The 21,260-nt window shown below is 37.3% G+C and overlaps 1 protein-coding gene and 1 long non-coding RNA gene across 3 annotated transcripts in view; both read right to left on the bottom strand.

Moving 5' to 3' along the window:
• The window catches only part of LOC117936722 (phospholipid-transporting ATPase ABCA1-like), a 40,267-nt gene extending 36,714 nt beyond the window's left edge, over positions 1–3,553 (bottom strand). The window contains exon 1 of one of the 2 annotated variants that reach the window (XM_034860078.1): positions 3,353–3,553. The gene's annotated coding sequence lies outside the window, so the exon portion shown is untranslated. Of the gene's footprint in view, positions 1–3,348 lie in introns of both variants that reach the window. The other variant, XM_034860087.1, reaches the window with a different exon arrangement.
• A 2,158-nt stretch (positions 3,554–5,711) lies between these two features.
• Positions 5,712–21,045, bottom strand: LOC117935431. The gene is made up of 3 exons (XR_004654758.1): positions 21,034–21,045; positions 11,597–11,599; positions 5,712–5,806 (listed from the first exon to the last, which is right to left on the bottom strand). It is a non-coding gene; the product is annotated as an uncharacterized LOC117935431 (long non-coding RNA).
• Positions 21,046–21,260: the final 215 nt, after the last annotated feature.

The following is a 21,260-nucleotide window of genomic DNA, read 5'->3' as shown; positions in this document are numbered from 1 at the left end:
TCTAAACTAAAACACCATTGACCACACAACATTAGTGAATTTACCCCACGTAAGTAATAAGCAGATACACTTTTATTTGTTTTGCTAGGCAAACATGATTCATACTTTCTAGGGCACACACTTTTTTATGCCTATTTCTTTATTCTATTTGCAGATTCAAAAGACCTTGTATTATTGACTCCAGAAAGAAAAGTAAAATACACAAAATATATATATACATATATATATATTTTTTTGTTTTGTTTTGTTTTTTGTCATTTTGTTTGCCATTTTGCCCAAAGAAGTATGACATTGTTATCTGGATGCTAAGTAGGCCAAAAGTCAACAAATCCGAAACATGGAGTTCTCTAGCTTATTTTGTAATCTTGCTTAGTGAGACAGACACCTGGCCATCAGGGGCTTCAATTATCTCAGCAACCTAAGACTGAGGCCGTAACTCCTTTATTAGGGTCATCATGCATCATGAGGAAAAAATAGCTATATAGCTCTTCAGGTCTTAAATGTTTATGTAAAGATACATTGTATCATGGTGACCATTTGATCACAGCTACCACTATAATTCTTATATTCACAAAAAGCTAGTCAAGACATTTGATCACCGTTTAAAGTTAGTCCATACAATATCTTACACCAAGAATGTTGTTACCTAATATTTCTGGCTGTTATTTTAAGATTGTTGGTTAACTTGGAGTTGCATTGTGAAATCTTCAGACAAAGAATCAATGTTTTTTTATACTGATTCCCCCATAAATACAGAATAAAGCTGACTGGATGTCATAGAGATTGGAACGACAGCAGAACAATGTCAAGGACACAGTGATGTTCAAACATTATGCTCTCCACTGATAATTTGCTTGTAGGTGAGGCCCTGCCCCAATCAAATCATTGATCCAGACTTCTATGGTTTGAAACCAGATTTTCTCATAACGCAATCATAATGACACCATAGTCACATCTAACCACTTCCCCAGCAGTCTCCACTTATTTGCAGGGTGAAACTAATTTATAACACCAATGCCAGAATATATGTCTTCTAGCATTAAATTATTGCCAGTGGGATGGGCAAAAAGACGGTAGGTATCAAAAGAAAAGAAAATACAAAACAGCTGCCAATAACATTTTAGTTTTTTTATAACTCAAATGCATTGCACAAATGTTCTAGTTCCAAGCAATTGGCTGTAATAAGTAAACCCATGGAATCCATATGTCACAATAAAAAACAAACAGGACCTTTGGGATGAACAAACAACCCAGTGATCCAATATCTGCTGTACTAGTACATCTGTTTTCTCTATGAGGCACTTCATTAAATAGCAGCAGTCGGCACAGAGGACACACAATGTAAAATACCTACAGAAAGACAAACGCAAACGGATAATCACCAAATACACAGCTGGCCGTTTGAAAATAAAGGAGCGCAAAAGCTGATCATGTGATTTAACAAGGGCATAATATGAAGCTATTGAACTACCCTAGAAACACAGTTAATGCTTATATTGCTGTTGGCTAAAAGACAAAAATCAGCACAGGCCTTGTCTCTGTCACAAAGTAACATTTTCTTTTACAATAGATGTTGAATTTTGCAGCAAATATGCCAATTTATTCCAAACAAATCGTCTGAAATGAATAGGAGAAAAACACCTCCTACATTGCCATATTGTGGTCTGCAATGTTGTAGGTGTAGGTGGACAACAATTGTCCACATTAAGATTGGATTTGGCCCCCTCCTAATTATATGCCAAATTCACTATCAATTTTGATTACTTAAAAACACAGTGTATCTAAAACTCTTCCACCTCCAGCTGGAGATTGATATCTTAACATAACATCGTGTTTACATGTTCATTACCCACTGAAAGACCTGATTTTCATCAAACTTTCATCAGCTTGATTCAAATGTAATCATAATACATGAAGCTGTTTTGGGGAGTTGACCATGCATGAATTGTCGGATTTTGGTATACATTGAGGTAAAAATACACCGTATGCAGAGATTACAGGGACCGTGCTGAGTGTTCAACAGCACAAATGGTGCAGAGCCAGGGCGCCTCCAGTGGTACACAGAAAAATCTCTTTTTTTTTGTACTTGTTTACCATCAATTCTCACTCACGTGCTGTATCGCACTTACAGGATTTTGTTTTCAACTCCATTGTCCTCATTGTTTTAGAACATAGGCCTGATTGAAAGATCATTTAAAATGAAAAACGAATCAAAAGGACAGTTCCGTTTTCCTATGACAAAGAAGACGATAAGACGATTTCTTTGTATGAAAGAGACATGTTTGCTTCTTCAAACCACGAATGTAAACAGAAAGCAAATGTATGTCGTCGACGTTGCACCATTACAGCAGACATGCACATAAATAAAAGCACAAAAATCAACAAGCTACATTACTGCGCTGACCAAGAACACATTATGGAAAAATACATTTTCACATGAAGTGAAGGAAAAACTGTTTAATGTTAATTGTCATAAAGTGGCTTATTTTTCACTGCGCCTTAATATCAACATTATGACAGAATTAAAAAATGTATCACCTGACTGACTTATAGCCTAAATGCTACTTGTGTTACTTGTGTTTAATTGTTCTATTAAATGAGGTTACTGTCGGTCATTCAGTTTCGCGATGCTGACCCAAAGCAGCGTCAAATCAGCCAAAATCAGACTACAAGTAAGGTGAATGAGCTTCCAGCATAGGCCGTAACAAATGTGACTGAGAAATACTTGCAATTGGGTACGGATATATGCCTCTTTTTAACCTTCAAAATAATTCTATGTGGTTTTGAATTGCATAAAATTACGAGTGAATATGAACATTTGCATTACACTTTTCACTGTATTCATTAATATTTATATTTCTATCAAATAAGGACGTTGCTACAAGGAGGCTTTTATTTTTGAAGTACCTAACCGGAACCTTGTGTTTGACTCTAGCTAACTTGACACTGGTCCAACTCACACACGGTCGAAGAGGATGATAAAAAGAGCAAAAAAAACAGCAAGGACAATACTTGTCATTTTTCCCAAACAACGACATTGGCTTAAACATATAACGTCCATGCAGCACATGGCAGTTCTTGTTTAACTTTGCTACCTTAAAACGAAAGAAAAAAGCCTATGCTAACAATTAACTTTATCATCATTCAATAACAAAACAGGTTTTTGTTTTTTACGCTCAATTTGCCTTCTCAAAGCCAAAACATAACATATGAGATGACAATATGTGAAGTGATATGAAAATATGGTATTACTGTAACGGTGGCAAAGCCTACATCTCTTTGTTAACCCAACAAAGAGAGTCATAAAACCCCCAAAACTCCTATCCCCCCAAAAAACTCCAAACTCACCGACCTTGATACAGAACGGTGTAAATATCTCCTGTCTGTCTTTTCATAAATTAAAATCCTTTGTCCAGAAAAACTTGTAAATGGTAAATGTTATGTACTCCTCTACCGTTGCTCGGTGTCTCAGTGTCTTGACAAAACTGTTCTTTTCTCCTCCGGCAGGGTTTTATAGCGCTGCTCGATGCGGAGCAGAGCAGAGTAGAGCAGCAGCAGAGGTAACTAACGGTCACCGTCTGAGGCTCCTCCCATAAAAGGCAAGCACGTGTGGAGTCAAAACATCTCTTAAAGGGCCAGCGACACATCAACGCATAGCCAGTGCACTGTGGGTCTATTCAAAGAATATTAAAGTGGCCTACCACTTATAATACCAGGCTAGACTGGAATTACTAGGCCTACTACTAAAATAGCAATACTCATTATCGTCATCACAATAAACATGTTGCAACTTAAAAAATCACAAAATCACAACAGGAGATATAGTTACAAAAAATAGTGCTTTTTAATTAGGGCTATGATTATTAATAGTATTGCTTATTAATTGTTACACATAATTTGATATATAGAAACATGGATACATGGATTACTTCATTAATTCAAAGGGGAACTTGCAGTATTACAGAAGTCATATCACATCTCACAATATAGAGAAAAGTACTATAAATATAGGCTCACAACTGAAATAGAAGATGGGAATAAAAGAACTGATCCTAATCTTTACCTCTTTAACATTTAGTTGTAATTTAATTGGTGTATAGCAATGTCCTCACCATTGTTTAAAAAAAATATATGTTGATAAAAAAACAATAGTTAAAATGTGGATAAGGAACTTTACTAATATATGGATTAGGGGTAGGAAAAATGTGATTTGTAATCAATGATTTTTTCCCATCACATTTTAAAAATCAATCATTTTGCCCAGAAGCAATGTGTTTTTTAAATAATTTATCTACCAATGATTCCTCAAAATATATGTTCAGATAGTAGCCTACTGCTGACAAGAACTACATATCCGTTTCCAGCAAAACAATCCAAAAGCAGAAAATGCAGAAAACAAATGTTATGTACTTTTTTTTTTTTACAAATGTAATGATTATCAGTCTGAATTATTCATGTGTAATGTGCATTTCTTTCAGAAAACAATTAGTTTTTAGAAATGTCTAATGACGTCTAGCACTGTAGTATTCCACTTTTGTTTTTAATAAAGGACAAGAAAATCACAATCAAAGTACTTCTAGAATCACAATTAATGAAAATCACAACAAGTGCAATCCAAATGTGAAAGAATTAAATTACAAAAGCATATCACTCCGTGGATGAAAAATTAAAGGATTAAAAAAATACAGAGGTAAATGTAAACTGTAACGTTTTGTAAACTGTAACGTTTTGTAAATTGGCTTTTGAGATATATGTAAGCAGATACAAGAGAGCACTGTATATTTAATACTTGTATATTCAATACTTGAATATACCTCTGTCTTCTTTTTTAAAAAGCATTCCTCTAGGTGAGTGTACATTTTGGTTGACTGTTTGTGTTTGTGTGTAAGTCTTGAGGTGAACTGGCAACCTCGGAGTAGCCCCTCGCCCAATGTCTGCTGGACTACGCTCTTGCCCTACATCACCCTGAACAGGATAAGCAGCTTAGAAAATGGATTGATGGATGTAAACTTGCCATTGGTTCATTTGCACTTGAAGCTTTCACCCATCAAACCCGAGCTAAGATCCCAGCCTGGCGAGGACACCAGGCTTACTTACAGCTATGCTTGCAGCAAAGCACACTACACCTGCAGTAGTGTGTTGTTTTCTTTTACAGTTGTTGCAACATAACCTATTTTATGATTCTAAGTTGCTGCACTCTAAGATACACTTTTTCTACTAGACATCTCTGTGCAAAATTCTTAGCAAGTTGAAAATTAGTCAATTTTTAACATTTCTTGAGAGAGTTTACATAGCTAGGTTGTTTGATTTTAGTTTTCTACAATATTTTTTCAGCGTAAGTAAAAAGTCCCCCAAAGATTCTGTCTCTTGTTCTTCTATGGTTATTTGTAAAATAGAGAATACGATGGTTTAAGTGATAACTAGAAATATACAAATAAACTGAAACATCTGGTTAGGACAAGCACTGGCATTACTTTCCGTTGCACCTTGATCTTACTGCTCATGTTGGTCCTGTTGCTGTAATACTGATGTTGTGTGTGCCCTTCTGTTGATTAACTGATTAATTAAACAACTTATTCAATTTTAAATTGAATAATACATCTTTTGAAACCAATTAAAGTTAAATGAAAGTATGTAAGGTTTACTCACCTTACCAAGAAGTAATTTAGCAAACACAAAAACAAATTAAGTTTACACATGTGCTGCAACCCAGAAATTAGCTAGACATTACAAGGAGGAGCTGCATATGAGAACGCAAATGTGCCAATCAGTTGGACCGGACATCAAACGGACTTTACCCTGCCAACTAGTACAATGTTCGATTGAGCCCATTCTATTGTGAATTGAACCGGTCATTGTCGGAAGAATTCACAGTGAGCAAGAGTGGCGTTGACGACGTTTCTATCACTGCTTGCGCAAAACCGGAAGAAAACAAACATAAGAGGATGAAGAATTACATGAAGATGGCAATGATAATTCTGAAACTGCTGTTGGTAAGGGCCAACACCAAAATTTGTCAGATAAATTCAAGGACCGACAAGTGACTTGGTTCTTTGTGACCAAATTAGGAACCGGCACCGTGACTGTGATGTAATCTGTGTCATGTCTTGCCTCCTGCAAGCTCTACCCAGAGACCCCCCTTGCCTTAACCAAACAAGTATCTACAGTAAGTGAGAACGCATCTGAGACGGACAGTCTCCTGTCGTGTGACAAAGGGCAACTGTCTGGCGCTGATTCTGCGGACAGTGTCCGGAGTTCATAAGAGAAAACGGCTCAGGTAAATTGCTGAGAGTTGCCACTGGTTGCCACTCCTAATCATGCTTAAATTTGATAATCACTTTCAGTTTGACCAAATAATAAACCTGAGCCTATAGAAGACCGTGGCATTCAGATTAATACTTTTTGAAATGTTCTATTCATGTATTTCCATGTATTCCATCGCTTTACGTTATACTTTATGTAAGACATGCATGAAAGTAAAGACATTGGTAAACTAATTAAAGCGTCGGTTTGTAAGGCTATTAATAGATTACAAAATTGAAGGCTCCAGCCTTAATATGACACAATAATATTTACAGCAACATTACCATGAATTAAGAAGAATTGATATAACCGGCATAGTAGCTTAAGTGTATTTTCCTGAAACAAGTTAAAATGCAGTTTCCATTGTCTTGCTGCCTGCTTAGTGAGTGTGTCCTAAAACGTTTTAACCCCACTGATGGCTAAACATTGACAGACTGGCAGTATGTAACTGGATCGGTCTGCGGTCAAACCGCATTCTGTTCAGGAGCAACTGTAAACACCTCAGATGTCATCACTCCAATATCTGGGTCTGCCTGCATGGCTGCCTGCCACCAACACCAGATTAAACACAACTAAAAGGTGGTTTGAGAGAGGACATTGTTAGCAAAAATGATTAGAGGCATTTTGCCTTCATAATGATAAAGTTTGGGTCAAGAGGGACAACTAACATACCTTTCCTTACACTTGAACAATGCCTGTTGATTGTCACCCATGCCTTAAGTCAATACAACTCAGTAGAGCATTAAATAGAAGATGGACATTATGACCCTGCACTGCATATTGTAAAGAGATAACACAAATACATAAAAATTTAACCACAGCTAACCCCCCCGCTACCACCATTAGACACTTTTTGACTGCCCTGTTGACAAATCCTTAGAACAAACAGCAACATTTCCCTGTAACACTAATCCTATTTGTTTAATGGCTCTCTTTTGTAGATGTCTGAGAAAAGCTGCAGGAGCCTGCAGGCCAACTAATGTACAAAGAACAGGGCAACCATGTGGCAGTGATTATCTGGCCTAGTGTGCCTTCACTGACTTTTATTCTGTGTTAAAGGGAGCAAAAACGCAGTGTATTCCAGTGACATATTGGACATCAACATTCCCCCGTTTTGTATTTCCTCAGGAAAGTTGAATTTTATTTATTTCCTCAAACAACCTCGGTCAAACATTGTCAAACCCTCCTGAAATGATCAAACATGAGCGTTTATTGTTCCACTCAAGCACAGGCATGGGCTGGCAGTACCTCAGTCTGTAGGAATTTGGGTTGGGAACTGGAGAGTCACTGGTTCAAGTCCTCATATAAACCTCAAGACTGTTATCTGGAGGATCGGTGCCCTACTGGGCAATGCTGAGGTGCTCCTGCTAGGGGTGCCTGTCCATCGACAGCTGCAGCCACCTCGCTCTGACATTTCTCCATTGGTGCATGTATATATATACTGAGTACGCATGTCCCAAATTGTTGCTGAAAAGTTCACTAGAAGGGTGGGGATCTTAATCAAAGGGATTAGTCATTTAATCAATCAGAGAAGCTCAGGAACGGTCTGCATGGATGAAGATGGATGATTGACTCAGTCTTCACGTTGAATGATGATCGAAGATGACTTAGTAATACAATAGCTCATTATTTTTTCTGAAGAATTCAGGGCAACTAAGGAATATTGAAGTTGTGTGAAATGTTTCTGATGTAGAAATGGCTATGTACTACAGTGAGTGACATTTAGATTAGATTATAGTAGATTAGATAATACTTTATTCATCCCACAGCATGGAAATTCCCTTATTACAGCAGCCTTTTCTATGCAATAAATGCAAAACAAACAAACAACAAGTAAACACACACAAGAAAAACAGGCAAACAACAGACCATGATCAGAAGGTGGGCTCAAAGTAAAGTGGCGTCAAATAAAGATATTGTAAAGTGCGGTTGCCATTTAAAGGTTCTCTATGCGGTGTTGGGTGACGTTAATTCTTGTTGACGTTCAAATTATTTTCAAAGAAAACAAGACTAGCTCGCCCCTCCCTCTTTCCTCATCCCATCCCCTCCCCCTCCCTTCTGTGCTTCTGCGCACTAACCCCCCACCCCCAAATCCTTCTTGTCGGTTATTGGCTGGAACACTGGAAGCCGGTTTGTATTTGCTTCGTGGTGCAGGTGGGCACAGTTTGTTTTTGTTGCCGTTTGTAGACCCTGGGCTGTCTACAGAGACCGTGGGTTCTGGGGACAGGGAGCTCGCAGATAGTGAGGAGATGTTGGCTGTAACAACAAGTGATGTAGCCAAAAACACATGTGTGATATCGCTTAAAGCACCTTTAAATGTATTCTACTGTGAAGACCAAAAGTCACAAAGTGGTTAAGCATGAGATTTCATGGTGATTCTAAAATAATAGTGTTGTATTATTCATTAATGGCAAGACTATTTCATTCAAAGCCTGGAGTTTCTTAGAACAATAAAGACCTCCTCAGTTAATCTAATCAGCTAGGACATTTAAGGACACTAAACTGCAAGAATAAAATTCACTGCAAAAAAAAATCACTTGATGGTTTTAAAATACAGTGCACAAGTACAAGGTTGGCCCCTTTGGCCAGTCCAGTACAAAAGTTGGAGATGGAGTGTGAAGGAACAGTCAATGTTCATCAAATCACACTGGAGGGAGAAAGATGTGTGGCTATGAAGACAGTTGTGTAAAATGGCCAAACCTCAAAATATCTCTCTTTTTTGTGGAGAGCTCAGCAGTCCATATCGCGTTCATTTGGATTACGTGTAGTCAGCTGTCAAGTGCAGTTATTCCCACTGGTTGGAGAACAATGGTATGTTATGGCTGGCACAGCATGAGTTAGCTTCCACAATCAGGACTGATGGGATTACTGGACTATAACCCACTGATGATGTTAAAACGCTCTCGGACGTGAGTTGAGGAAAGGTATGACAATTAGGACAAAATCTTTGTTGATACGCGTGTATCAGCAAAACGTTAGACACTGGAACTATAAAGAAAATGCATTGAGACTGCCTAAAGGAGGATTTTTTTCAGTTGTGTAACAGTATAAGTAATTGTTGTTTTTCCGTAATAAAGTAACTGTCCATTCATGTTGTGTTTAAGTCTCAGAAGAATTTCATTTAACATTTAGAAGCATCACCACACTCGTGATCTAATTCAAAGGTTAAAAGGGAAATTCTTTTACTGAGGTAAAATGTGTGCTAGTTATTAATACATCACCAACCATTTATCTTGAGAGGACAAATTACAATTGTGTTGTGCATTTGTTTGTCACAAGATAGAACAATCCAACAATATTGTCATGTGATCATGCTGTCATTTTGGGAGCTTTAATATTATGTTCTTGTAATCCAAATTGGATTGTCCCAGTTGCATTGCTTAAGAGTTTATCCAAGTCGGCTTAACCTGAAAGAACTAAACGAGTCAGCAGACATTCAAAGTTTACATTGAAAAATAGCCAGAATACAATGTTTTAGATCACTCAAAAAAAATCCCAAAAATGGATCTCTATATTTTGAAATCTGTAATCATATGGAAACATGTAAAACCATGGATGCTCACAGCTTTTGCGGACATGCAACATGCAGCTTCATCAGACGCTACAAACCATGCAGAAGAAAAGACTGATTGCAGTGTTTGAGTCGGTCGCCTTTAGTATTGACTGAGTAAAAAGCTTGTACCTACCAAACCTGTAATACAGAAACTCTTTAGAAAGCAGAGTTGGTACTGTGTGATCTGAAAAATAGACAGTAGGCCATTTAGCTCCTTACCTCTAAGTAAGTATAACAGACCTGTTGTGCACTGAAACGTAACAGTTTGTTCATTCACTTATATTATTCAGTTTGACCTAATGATCACTCCATCCTTTATTTTTGACGAAAGGGAAGCATTTTGTGACTTGATTTTAATTGTAGAATTCTTTTTTTCATTTTAAAAAAGGAAGCAGAAACGGATGTAACTGTAGGCCTATTAACCTTCTCATTTTCACTTTGACCGACAGTAACCCGAGACCTGCAGCTGGGAATGTCTTCCGGTGTTTTTTGTAAGAATAAATTAAACTGCAACGTGTCTCAAATTTCCTCCGTGTGATTTCCGTTCTCGAGCTCATAAAAATGCTTGCTGCATAAACATTTCATCCTTGCTTTGCTAAATGAACACGTAACAAAATGGCTAGATGCAGCCCTGGCTTCATGATGCGGGTGCAGACAAGCAGGATGAGAGAAAGAAGACGAGGAGGATGGCAGGTTTGTCCGATAGTAACCCCAGCACAGAGAATGAAGGAGCAGGGGAGTTTTGTCCGATAGTAACCCCAGCACAGTGTAGCCTATGATGAAGGGAAGCAGAATGAGAGGGGGGGGGGGGGGGTGGTACCCTACTGACTACCTATATTTATCTCTGCACAGCTAAAATGTGTCACATCTGCTTGATATAGCCGACTGAAAAAAAGACTGATTGCCCTAAAATGTTCTGTTTATTATTATTTGTATTTTTTTTAAACCAATGCATCAGGCATTTGACTTTACACAAAGCCGAATGCGGAAAGAACTGCGCAAGACAAATATGTTAATGTTGCAGTAAAAACATCGAATGAAATGAATAAACGATGGGAAACATTTCTCGAAAATGCCACGATACTGATACACGATACGCACTAAAACGACCTCGCTCGGCTGCAGGCATTCTGTGTTGGATAAACAGTGTTTTGGGTTTCTCCTTCTGATGGCAACGTCGGCAAGTATGTGACCTTCAAGTGCTGTCGGAAATATTGGGAATGCCATAAATCAAGAAGAAGAAAAAGAATTGATCATCAGCCGTATATTGACCGGGTTACACAGCTCGTCATTACATTAAGAAAATTATGTTAGTTAAACTCAATGGGCCTCTGTGGTCTGTGGGTTAATCGTGTGGTATTTCATGTTGACTAATGATGATCCCTTTGAATGTCAGTTGTTGGGGAGTTTTTTGTAATTTAGTCAATGTGATTAATACAATTCCTATTTGTAGAATTTTCTTAAACTCTACTTTTGTTTTTTAGCTAATAAACATTCAAAAATTAAAAGATAAATCCTGGCTTTCTCAAGACATTATTAATTTTTTAGACCCATAGCTTTTGTGGTTTCACATGGAAACCTTTTTTTCCACCAATACACCACTGTCCGACTCACTTAAGACCTCTCGCTGTGTGACTTTTATTGTGCAATAAACTGTCACGTGTCAGTTATTCTTATTATTTATTCTGACAAAAACAGTCCAATTCTATTATATATGTTACCCTGATATTTTGGATGTACGAACTTTGGAAGAGCGCGTGAATGCATCGTGGTTTGACCGCTAGTTACCTCGTGCTGCAGCCGTCAGAGAACTGGGTGAAAGGGGAATGATGTCACTGCCTGGCTGAGGAGAACATTGAAGACTCCGCGGCTACTGGAAATGGTTACTGGGCAAAAAAAGGCAGTGAAGAAGCTGATTATTGTGGTATATACTTAGAAATGTTTTATGTCTGGATGACAACATCTGTACGGATCTTTAACGTTGAAGTTCAAATGTTAAGTTAAATGATGCTACAGGGTACCATTTAGTTTTAAAGAAACATTATTTCTAAATTTCCTATAATATCATCATAAAAATAATAAAATTCGTTTTTTGGTAATCCAAAGGGATTTAATAATGGATGTGTTTTTAATATAGGGAAAGGCAGTCTATTATAGATCATATACACTGAACAAAATTATAAATGCAACACTTTTGTTTTTGTCTCCATTTTTCACTAGCTCAACTCAAAGGCCTAAGACTTTTTCTATACAAACAAAAGACTTATTTCTTATTTTCTTTCACAAATCTTTCTACATCTGTTAGTTAGCACTTCTCCTTTGCCGAGATAATCCATCCACCTCACAGGTATGGCACATCAAGATGTGTTTGTTTCAGATTTTTGTAGACACTGCGAAATAATAAAAAAAAAAAAAAAAACACTCTTCCTCCAACACACACACTCACACATGGCACTGTCTTGCCTGCATCTTGCAACAGGTATGACTCATGTCATAATGGGAATGTCAGCAGACATTGACCAATATAAAAAAAAAGATTGATATGTGGCGCCTGTGTATCTGTACAGTATTGCCACTGAAAGTATCGTGATACTATGCTGTATCGATTTCCCCCCCCCCACCCTCAGGGTACACTTATGTGCATATCATGCTGGTTTAGAGAATCTCCAAGGTGTCAACCGCAGACAGTGTGGACAGCAGCAAACATTGTCATTCTTTCAAAAATATGTGTCAAAGTTCAAAGTCTCTGAGACACGTAAATGATGAATGAGAGCATGGTGCTTTAACAGATTTTCATCTCACAGTGGCATAAATTAGGCCTTTCATAGATTGTCTAAGAAAACGTCTGAAACCGGATAATCCTTTAAAATAGCTTAACATAGCTAAACCCAACAACTTAAAAATAGCTAAACTCAAAAATGTATGATAGGACTTGATCAGTTTAAGGGGATGTACTCAAAATACTGAAAAAAAGCAGATAGGATTGCCTCCACATGGCTCTCACAGACTGTTTCCCAACTTTTCAAATACCAACAATTTGTCAAGGCATTCACATGCACACGTGTCTGTCCTGGCTATCAAAACGAAGAACAGAGAAACATGGATTACAAGCACACAGAGGGAGTGTGACTTAATTCTCTCTTCAGGATGCCATTACTCCACCATGTCTTTACATGGCAAATATTAGTTTGCTGCTATATTAATGTTAACTGTGTGTCAAGTACAGAATCTTTAAAACATTAGACCATTTTAACTGCAGACATTTTGACCCAGGTGGAACAAAAGTCATTAACGACAGCTCTGTTCCATATGTGCCCACCAATTAAGCCCGACCAGTGAGTCTTCAAGCACACTAGCCCTGAAACTGAAAAGACTAAACGGGATGCGGGCCGCTTTGATGTTATCATTGAAATTACCTGTGTTTTTCCTACTGGGACATGTCAAGATTATCTTCTGTGTAAAGGCTGTTAATCCCTGCTGGGACTTATTCCCTGCAATGGCACAACACAGAAAAGAAATTTGGATTTTGATAAGAACCGAGGGATTTACACGTAATGCAACTGACAATTGAGACTATTAAAGAAACTTATTTGAGTCAAACGCTAATTTCCTTTACTTTCAAATACCTTCAAATCTCCAGTCATGTGAAGAAAAGGCTGACCTCAGTGCACTGAAGAGTAAGTGTAGCAAAACGTTTAATGGTGTTAATGTAATCTTGGCTGGATTATGTCAGATGGCAAAGGGTGATTAAAATTACCAGAAACCAGGAAACAAAATTGGAAATCCTAATACTGGATGGGTCATGTAAGGTCCAAATGTCAGCCAGTATATCTTTACAGTGTAAATCAACAGATTTGTTGCCATCAGTGAACTGCACAAGCACACAGACACACTGGTGCTGACAAGACATTGTAACATTCTCTGGCTTTATGAAGCATTCAAAAGTAACATGTTGAGTTGTGTATTTACTAAAATGGAATTATTATGTCTATGTCATATTGTAGGATTGCATGACCCTGTATACCCTCTGTTTAGTTCTAAAGATAAACATAACCAAACAGGTTATACAAATGTGTGCTACAGTTTACTTCAGTTCAATTCATTTCATATAAAGACTCAAGGGAACAAGGAACAATTGTTCCATATAAAATAGAGTTTAGTGAAGTTGTTTGTTGAATGCTGTGTGTTGCATAATGCATTCATACCGTGCTGTCAGTGGGCGGCCATCGTGGACTTTAAACTGACCCGACCACTGTGTGTGTATTTGTGTTGAGATTGAATAGTGTATCTGTTTGTATCTTATCTTTTTGTATCCGAGTGCATTTAATGTTTAGTGTGTTTGCGTCAACTCATATATTTGAGTGTGCGTGTGAGTTGATGTTTCCGAGTGCTTTGAGTGTGATTAAATCAGGTGTTGGTTAAGTATGTTGTTTTTTATCCCTCTGGTTGTCCTAGGGTCAAATTTGATCCATTTTCAAAATGTTTCCATGTCAGAAATCTGTTGGTTTTTCTTAACCAAAATTGTCAAAACAAATAGTGAGTAAAATAAATAATTATTTCCCTATGCATTTCAGTGTTTAATATTCGATATTATACCAGTTGACGGAAAATAAATGCTAAAAGAAAGTTGAAAGAAGTGACACAAACTTGTGGAGAAAAGTGACAACAAAATTGAAAAAAGTGAAACAATGCATGGGTGAAAGCGACAAAATTCAAGTCAAGCAAAAAGCAAGTGTGCTGACTAACCATCTGCTGCCCTCTGTTCCACATAATGGTCTATTCATGTGTAACAGCTGGAGGCCACACTGACCCTTGTCTATTCTCTCTCTGTCTGTCGGCTGTTCCTTTCTCAGTCTGATCTCCCACTGCATTTGGAATCACTGGAATATCATATTTATTAACAGTTTTTTAGACTTATATTCTGTGGGGATTTCAAAGAATACCACATTAATAATTTACAGTTTAATTATATGGGGAATATGACTTCAAAAAACATGAACCTTTCTGTTATGTTGGTGAATCACCCATGTTCATTATGTACACAGGTCAGCTTTGATGGGCACTCACCTTTGTTTACTTTAGGTCCCACATATATTGTACTATGATAATCTCTTTATAAAAAAACACACTCACAACTTTTATTTTCTGCTTCAAAACTAATCTGTGTAGCAAAAATACACAAGCACATAGTACATAGCTGCAAGTAAAGAAAACTATCTAATGGTAAATGTGCAAAAGTGTCATATATGGCTTATTCTAAGCCTAATGTAGAACATCAAAATACATGAACATAGATATTTATAAGTCATATATACTGTATATACATATATATATACAGTATAGATATGTATATTTACATGTATACTATATGTATACAGGTCATGTGTGTTTGTAGCCATCTAAAAGACAAGAGAAGCTGCATTAAACCAAAGTGAAACAATGTAAGATGACGATTTGCAACATCAGTAGCTACATTCTATGCTTTACTATTTGGGACTAATTCTGATCCTGAATGGCAAAGCAATGAACTGAATCATTAGAGTAATTTAGCATGCTCATATTATATTGTCACTGTTAATGATATCAGTAGGTTTTTCGTTAAAACAGGTTTATGTATGTTTTTGTGGAGTATGAAAAAAGTAAAAAGTTGATTGGGACAATAACTGATGGAGAGAATGCGTTTTACAAATGTAGTCTCTATCTCTCCATATCTCTTTCTCAGGTCATTTGTCTGTTACTCTTTGTCTGTTTCTGTGTATTTGTGTCTTTTCTGTCTACTGCAATTTGCTTCTCTCTCTTTAGTTCATTTGTAACCACGCCGTTCACTTTCAGCCATATTAGGATTTTTTTGTCTGTGTTCGGAGAGTGGTAAATCTGTTTTTTTTTGTTCAATTAGTCTTTCTCTCTCTCTCTCTCTGTTTTTTACCACTCACACCACCATCTAAAATAGTTGTCCTATATTTTTCTTTCTCTCTTTCTGCTGCCGTGGTTGTTTTCTCCTGTCGGGGCCCCTGTCTGACTTTGCTGATTAAGCAACATTTTATGTCCCATGCAAGTTATTCATGCACACACACACACACACACACACACACACACACTCACACACACACACACACACAAACTCACACACATGCACAGTGAGAGAGGATAGGAAATCTAAATGTGATGAAATTAGTCACTCAGCTCTGAAATGTCTTCTGCAGTCAGTGAAACTTTGCTGGCAGTTGTTTCTCTCTTGACCTCAAAGGATTAATCTGCCAAATGTGAAAATGTCTCTGGATCTTGAAACTAGAGAGCTGGACTCTCAACAGAAGAGGAATTAAGCATATTACATGAAATAAGAATTACTAAAATGCGCACATGTGTACATGGTAATGAATAACAGTGTATCAATGTGGCTGCACGTGCTTGCTCACACACACACACACACAAACACAGATTATTACAGCAAAGCTCTGCTGTATTTCCCAAAGGATAACCAAGAGTTATTTTCGGTAGTGTGGAGGACATAATACTCAGTGAGAGAGAGAAAGAGAGAGAGTTTATAGCAAAGGGATTAAATAACATAGGCTATATTCTCTAGACTGAAGGAGAGCCTGGATTATTGCTGGTATTCTTATTGGCATTAAGACATGGCAAATCAAATGAGAAATTTAAAGGAATAGTTTGACATTTTGGGAAACATTTTTATTAGCTTTTTTTGCAGTGTGCAAACAGATGGAAAATCAATACCCCCCTCATGTCTGTTTACACGTTTGTTTCTTCAGCCTGCAGCTGATTGGCTTAAATTGCAGGGAAACAGCTGGTCTAGCTCTGTTAAAAGGTAAATAAAATCTGACTATAGCACTCTATGTCTTGTTTGTTTAACCTGTGCAAAAGTTTAAAAAATGACAGTATCCAACTTAGATATAACATATACGCATAAAAGTGGTGTTTATCTGCTCAACCAACTCCAATCAAGAAAGCATATTAACACACTGCCCAGAATTCCTTTATACTGTATACTAGAAAGAACTGTAGTGCTCATGAACATTTGACCCATTCTGGAGTAGAAAATCAATTAAAATGTTCAAAGTCTTCTTCCCTGCTCCCAGTTGGCTTACTGTAAGAGATCCTGGTAAACATTATGGAGATAGTGTCCAACCATCAGAACAACATAATTCAGTTTTATTGTAGCCTCTACTTTCTTATATCATAAGAGCTCCTGCAATGTCCAAAAGGGCTTTACTTCTGTCCAGAAGCGCGCTGTTCAGCTGAATCTATTAGTGGATGGTTGATAAGATGTGAAACCATTTGAAGACAAAAAAAGGGAGATAAGACAAAGAAAACTTATGAAGAACAGCAGAGAAAAAGAGGAGAGGTAGAGGCACTCAGGGCAGCGAAGGGAGATAGCGAAAGATAAAACAAATGGGTTCCAAAAAGAGAGAAACCCCAGAGAAAAGCATGGTAAAATAGGGAAAGGAAAGAGCTGAGGTGCGTAGAACAGGCGAGAAGGGAGGAAAGAAAGAGTAGAAAGCAAAGCAGCGCAGCTGCCCCAGTAAGGTACAGATGAGCCTAGTTGTGTGTTTCCCCTCATGCTGCTCTCGCCTCATCCACATGAGAGAAGAAGAAGGAGGCAGGCAAGTTGGGAGAGGGAAAGAAGAGAGGATCAGAACTGATCGCTGCTGCATAACAATCCTGCTCCATCCTTTGGCCAAAAATCCAATTTCACCAGTTGTTTAGTTGAATGTTTTGTTGTATAAAAGTGTTTTCTTGTGTAAAAGCAGGTGAAAAAATAGCCAACGTCAGCTTTAAAAACTTGGTATAGTGAGTATTATTGTTATTATTATTATTATTATTATTATGAGGAGTATAAATAAAAGTCTTAACTTTTTACTTTTTACTAACAGTTAGATTAGAGCAAAACAATTTACAATACCATTTGGAAATATAATTAGTATTGCAGACAAACAATACCTGTATCAAGTAAATGATAATGGGAAAGGAGAAAATTCTAACATCATATATGAAAATGTAGCAGGATCTCTGAAATGTGTCGGCCTTTTTCTTTAAACATACTTTGCCTCAAAAAGAAGAGAGAGTAAATCAATGTTTAGGAGATCAGCTATGTGTAATGAGGGTCGCAGCTTTACATGAACATACACACAAACATGTGTTTAGTCTCAGAGTAAGCTGGTTTGGTGATGGTCTAATCATTTGGGGAGAGGAATAAATCCGTTATGAGACGGTTTTGGCTGAGGAGGTGGGAAAATCGACCACAGTATTCCATCGTCATTTAGTCATCTTATACTATAAAAGGATGGGAATGTGGATGGAATTTAACATATTGATCATCTAGATCAAAAGGAAACATTTCACTAAAGTACAGTCAAAATATTTTTATATGAGAACGTGACTCAGACTGAATCCACAGGTTTCTGTAACTGGAAATAAAATGGTATGCAGCAATATTACAATAACTCATAGCCGTAGTTGTCATGCGAGCAAATATTTACTTAGGGAAGTGGTGATTGACTCATTTTGAAAACTTTAGAGATCAGCTTCAATGGAAAACAATATTTCTGAAAATGTAAGAAATCACAGTCATTCAAGTACGGACATTTCCCCTTGAATGAAGAAAGTATAATCTAATCTAATCTATTCCGTTTTAGTTTGGCTGTGAGCCCAGATGAGAATCAGCATCTTCTTAGAAAGAGCTGCTTGTCTCCTTCTCTAAGAAGAGGAATGATGTAGAATGGCGTTCAGTTTCTTTGTCCATACAATAAAAAAGGAACAAACTACTAAGCTCTTTCAAAAGGCCTTTTTTACAGAAGACCTTTTGACATGCCACAGACAAAAAGCACAGGTGTAATTAAAAAAATGAATGATGGCTGAGTTCTATTTGGCTGCTTTGATTTCAGGGTGCAGGCATCATGCCTCAATGTTACATTACATGTCATTTAACTAACACATTTATCCAAAGCAACTTACATTTGGTTATTAACATTGCTTATGCTTAAACACCTAATCACTCTATCATTTGAATTATATGTTTGACTATGTATGTATATTCGTGCTAAAGCGATACTTTCAAAGCAGTATTGGTGCCTAAACGGTACCTGGACTGATACTTTTTTAATAAAGTTAAAAAAGAAGAAGAAATAAGAAGAGTACTAACAGTTTGCTACATTAAAGAACGGCTTGTTTATTCATAAGGCCATATGGTAAATGTAATAATAATGTTACTATAACTTTTAACAAAAACGTATTTCATCAGTAAACTGTTGTTGAAGACAAAAAAATCTACCAGATGGGAAAAGGGTATTTTACAATAACAATGAATGCACCACGGGGCTACCGGTTTTAAGCAAGACTGTGTTGTTTAATTCCAAGTTGCTGCGCTGCAGAGCAGACTGCGTCCCGGTGTTGGAGTCCTCTACAGTGAAATACAGTCACACTTTACACTATTTAACTATCCTGTGGTAGCTAAAGTTAGGCTAACGTTACCTACTGTCGAGTGTAGCGTAAATTCAAACACCGAAATAAAACACTGAAATTTTCCTTCTTAGACGGTCTCGTTGATGCCGTTCACGTCGGCACCGGTGCCCCATTGGCGCCGCCTTTCGGTACTCCATTGTTTGCCATATGTTTTTAATGTCATCAGGCACAGGTGTTGGCCTACTAATTACATTAACGCCGACTCTGTTGTGTTCAGTTGTCTCCGTAAGACATGGCAGTGTGACAGTGAGCCAGCATGCTCTGAACTATGATTGAGTTTAATTTAAAGGATTTCTTACAGAACTATCTTAACATTTTATCTCTCTCCTCTTATTCTCTTACAACTTCTTCATCTCTCTCTCTATCTTTTTCTCTCTTGGCACTGCTCATTTTAACAGTGTCTTATTCTCGGTAATGTGGTACTGGGAGTGTTTCCCATAAGTCCTGTTATGTATGAAGGTCACAGTATCGTGTCATCTGGTCTGTCTGAGCCATTTCGTTCTCAGAGGGCCAGTACGTCTTCTCTCTGTACAGGACAATGTTACAGTGCAAACGTGCATAGGACTTTCATGTGTGGTCTTCCATGTGAGCAAGCCTTCTATCTTTTTTTTTTTTTTATATTTGTGGATGTACCCAGTTATTTATATGTTTGTGTGTGCCAGCAATGTCCATGCTTGTTATGTAATCCCGTTTTTCCAGATTCACCAGAAGGTCTGCAACTGTGGAGAGACTCATCCTCTCCTCCCTAGACAGCAGCAGCAGCAGCAGAAAGGATGGTCTCCAGCGCCATCTGCTGTACTGCGTGTGGAAGAGAACTTCCACCAAACACCATTTTTCATTTTCATCACTTATTTTGTCATTTATTTGTTTTGTTTTCATATTATTTATTTATTTATTCATTGTTTTCTATGAATTTGTGTTGTGTGTGTGATTTTTACAGCTGCATTTATGTCTCCCTGTATGCCTCAACGTATTAGTGGAGAGTTTTTGTTGAGGGTCCTGGATTAAAAAAATGAAGATTTAATACTTTATTGCCTTGGAAATAAGTTGCTAGGAATTTTGTGCACTGTGCTCATTACAAAAAAAAAAACAAAAAACACAAATCGTTCATAACAGGACAGTCAATAACCATTAAAAAAACATAACGACACATTTTGCTCTCCAATTTTCAGATGATAATCAGTTGCTTAAGTAAACATGCTGAGCTGAAGTGTTGCATGGTGGCGGTGAAAATGTTTCTTTCCCCCAGAATGTATACCATCACTATATACCAGAAATATTTGACCTATTAACAATTAATTCTTTGCTTAGATTTGACCTCATGTTACCTGAAATGCATGCACATGTCACATATTGTAGACACATATGTTGTTGTAACGCAACATAAAAGCTATTGGTGCTTACACCAAGTGAAATGTTTTAACCCATCATCATCATCATCATTTGTTGTGGCTGCACCATCGTATCTGCTGTAGATATATCTTGTTTAGCGTTGTGTTGCTATGTTTATTCAGGCTGACATATTGGGTTATACTTATTGTACTTTTGGTAAATATGTATTGACATGTATTAAGGATACTCTGTAAAAGCTTAGTTTGATAATGTATAACAATGCCTGTTTACCCTGCTAGAGTTTGTGAAGATGGACCCTCCGTGAGGTCAGAACAGCGTTTGAGAGAAAACAAAAGTGTGTTATGAACACAGTCTGTGTATTAGGTGCACAATCAATGCTAATAAACTCCAATACAGAACAAGCCGCAAAAAGAGTTGTGGAAGGCTATCTTTTGTCCAATGTAGATACAGTTTCAATAATGAAAAAAGGAATGATGAATACCTATGCAACATTATAATCTTGAATCCAGACTGACAAGTCTATAAATAAAATACACCATCAGTATTACTTTATGCCAAGCAAAGACATACTCGA

This window comes from Etheostoma cragini, chromosome 2 (genome assembly GCF_013103735.1).
Source record: "Etheostoma cragini isolate CJK2018 chromosome 2, CSU_Ecrag_1.0, whole genome shotgun sequence".
In the NCBI taxonomy this organism is placed as follows: Eukaryota; Metazoa; Chordata; class Actinopteri; order Perciformes; family Percidae; genus Etheostoma; species Etheostoma cragini.
The sequence above is the reverse complement of the archived record's forward strand: the minus strand, read 5'-3'. Positions and strand labels throughout refer to the sequence as shown.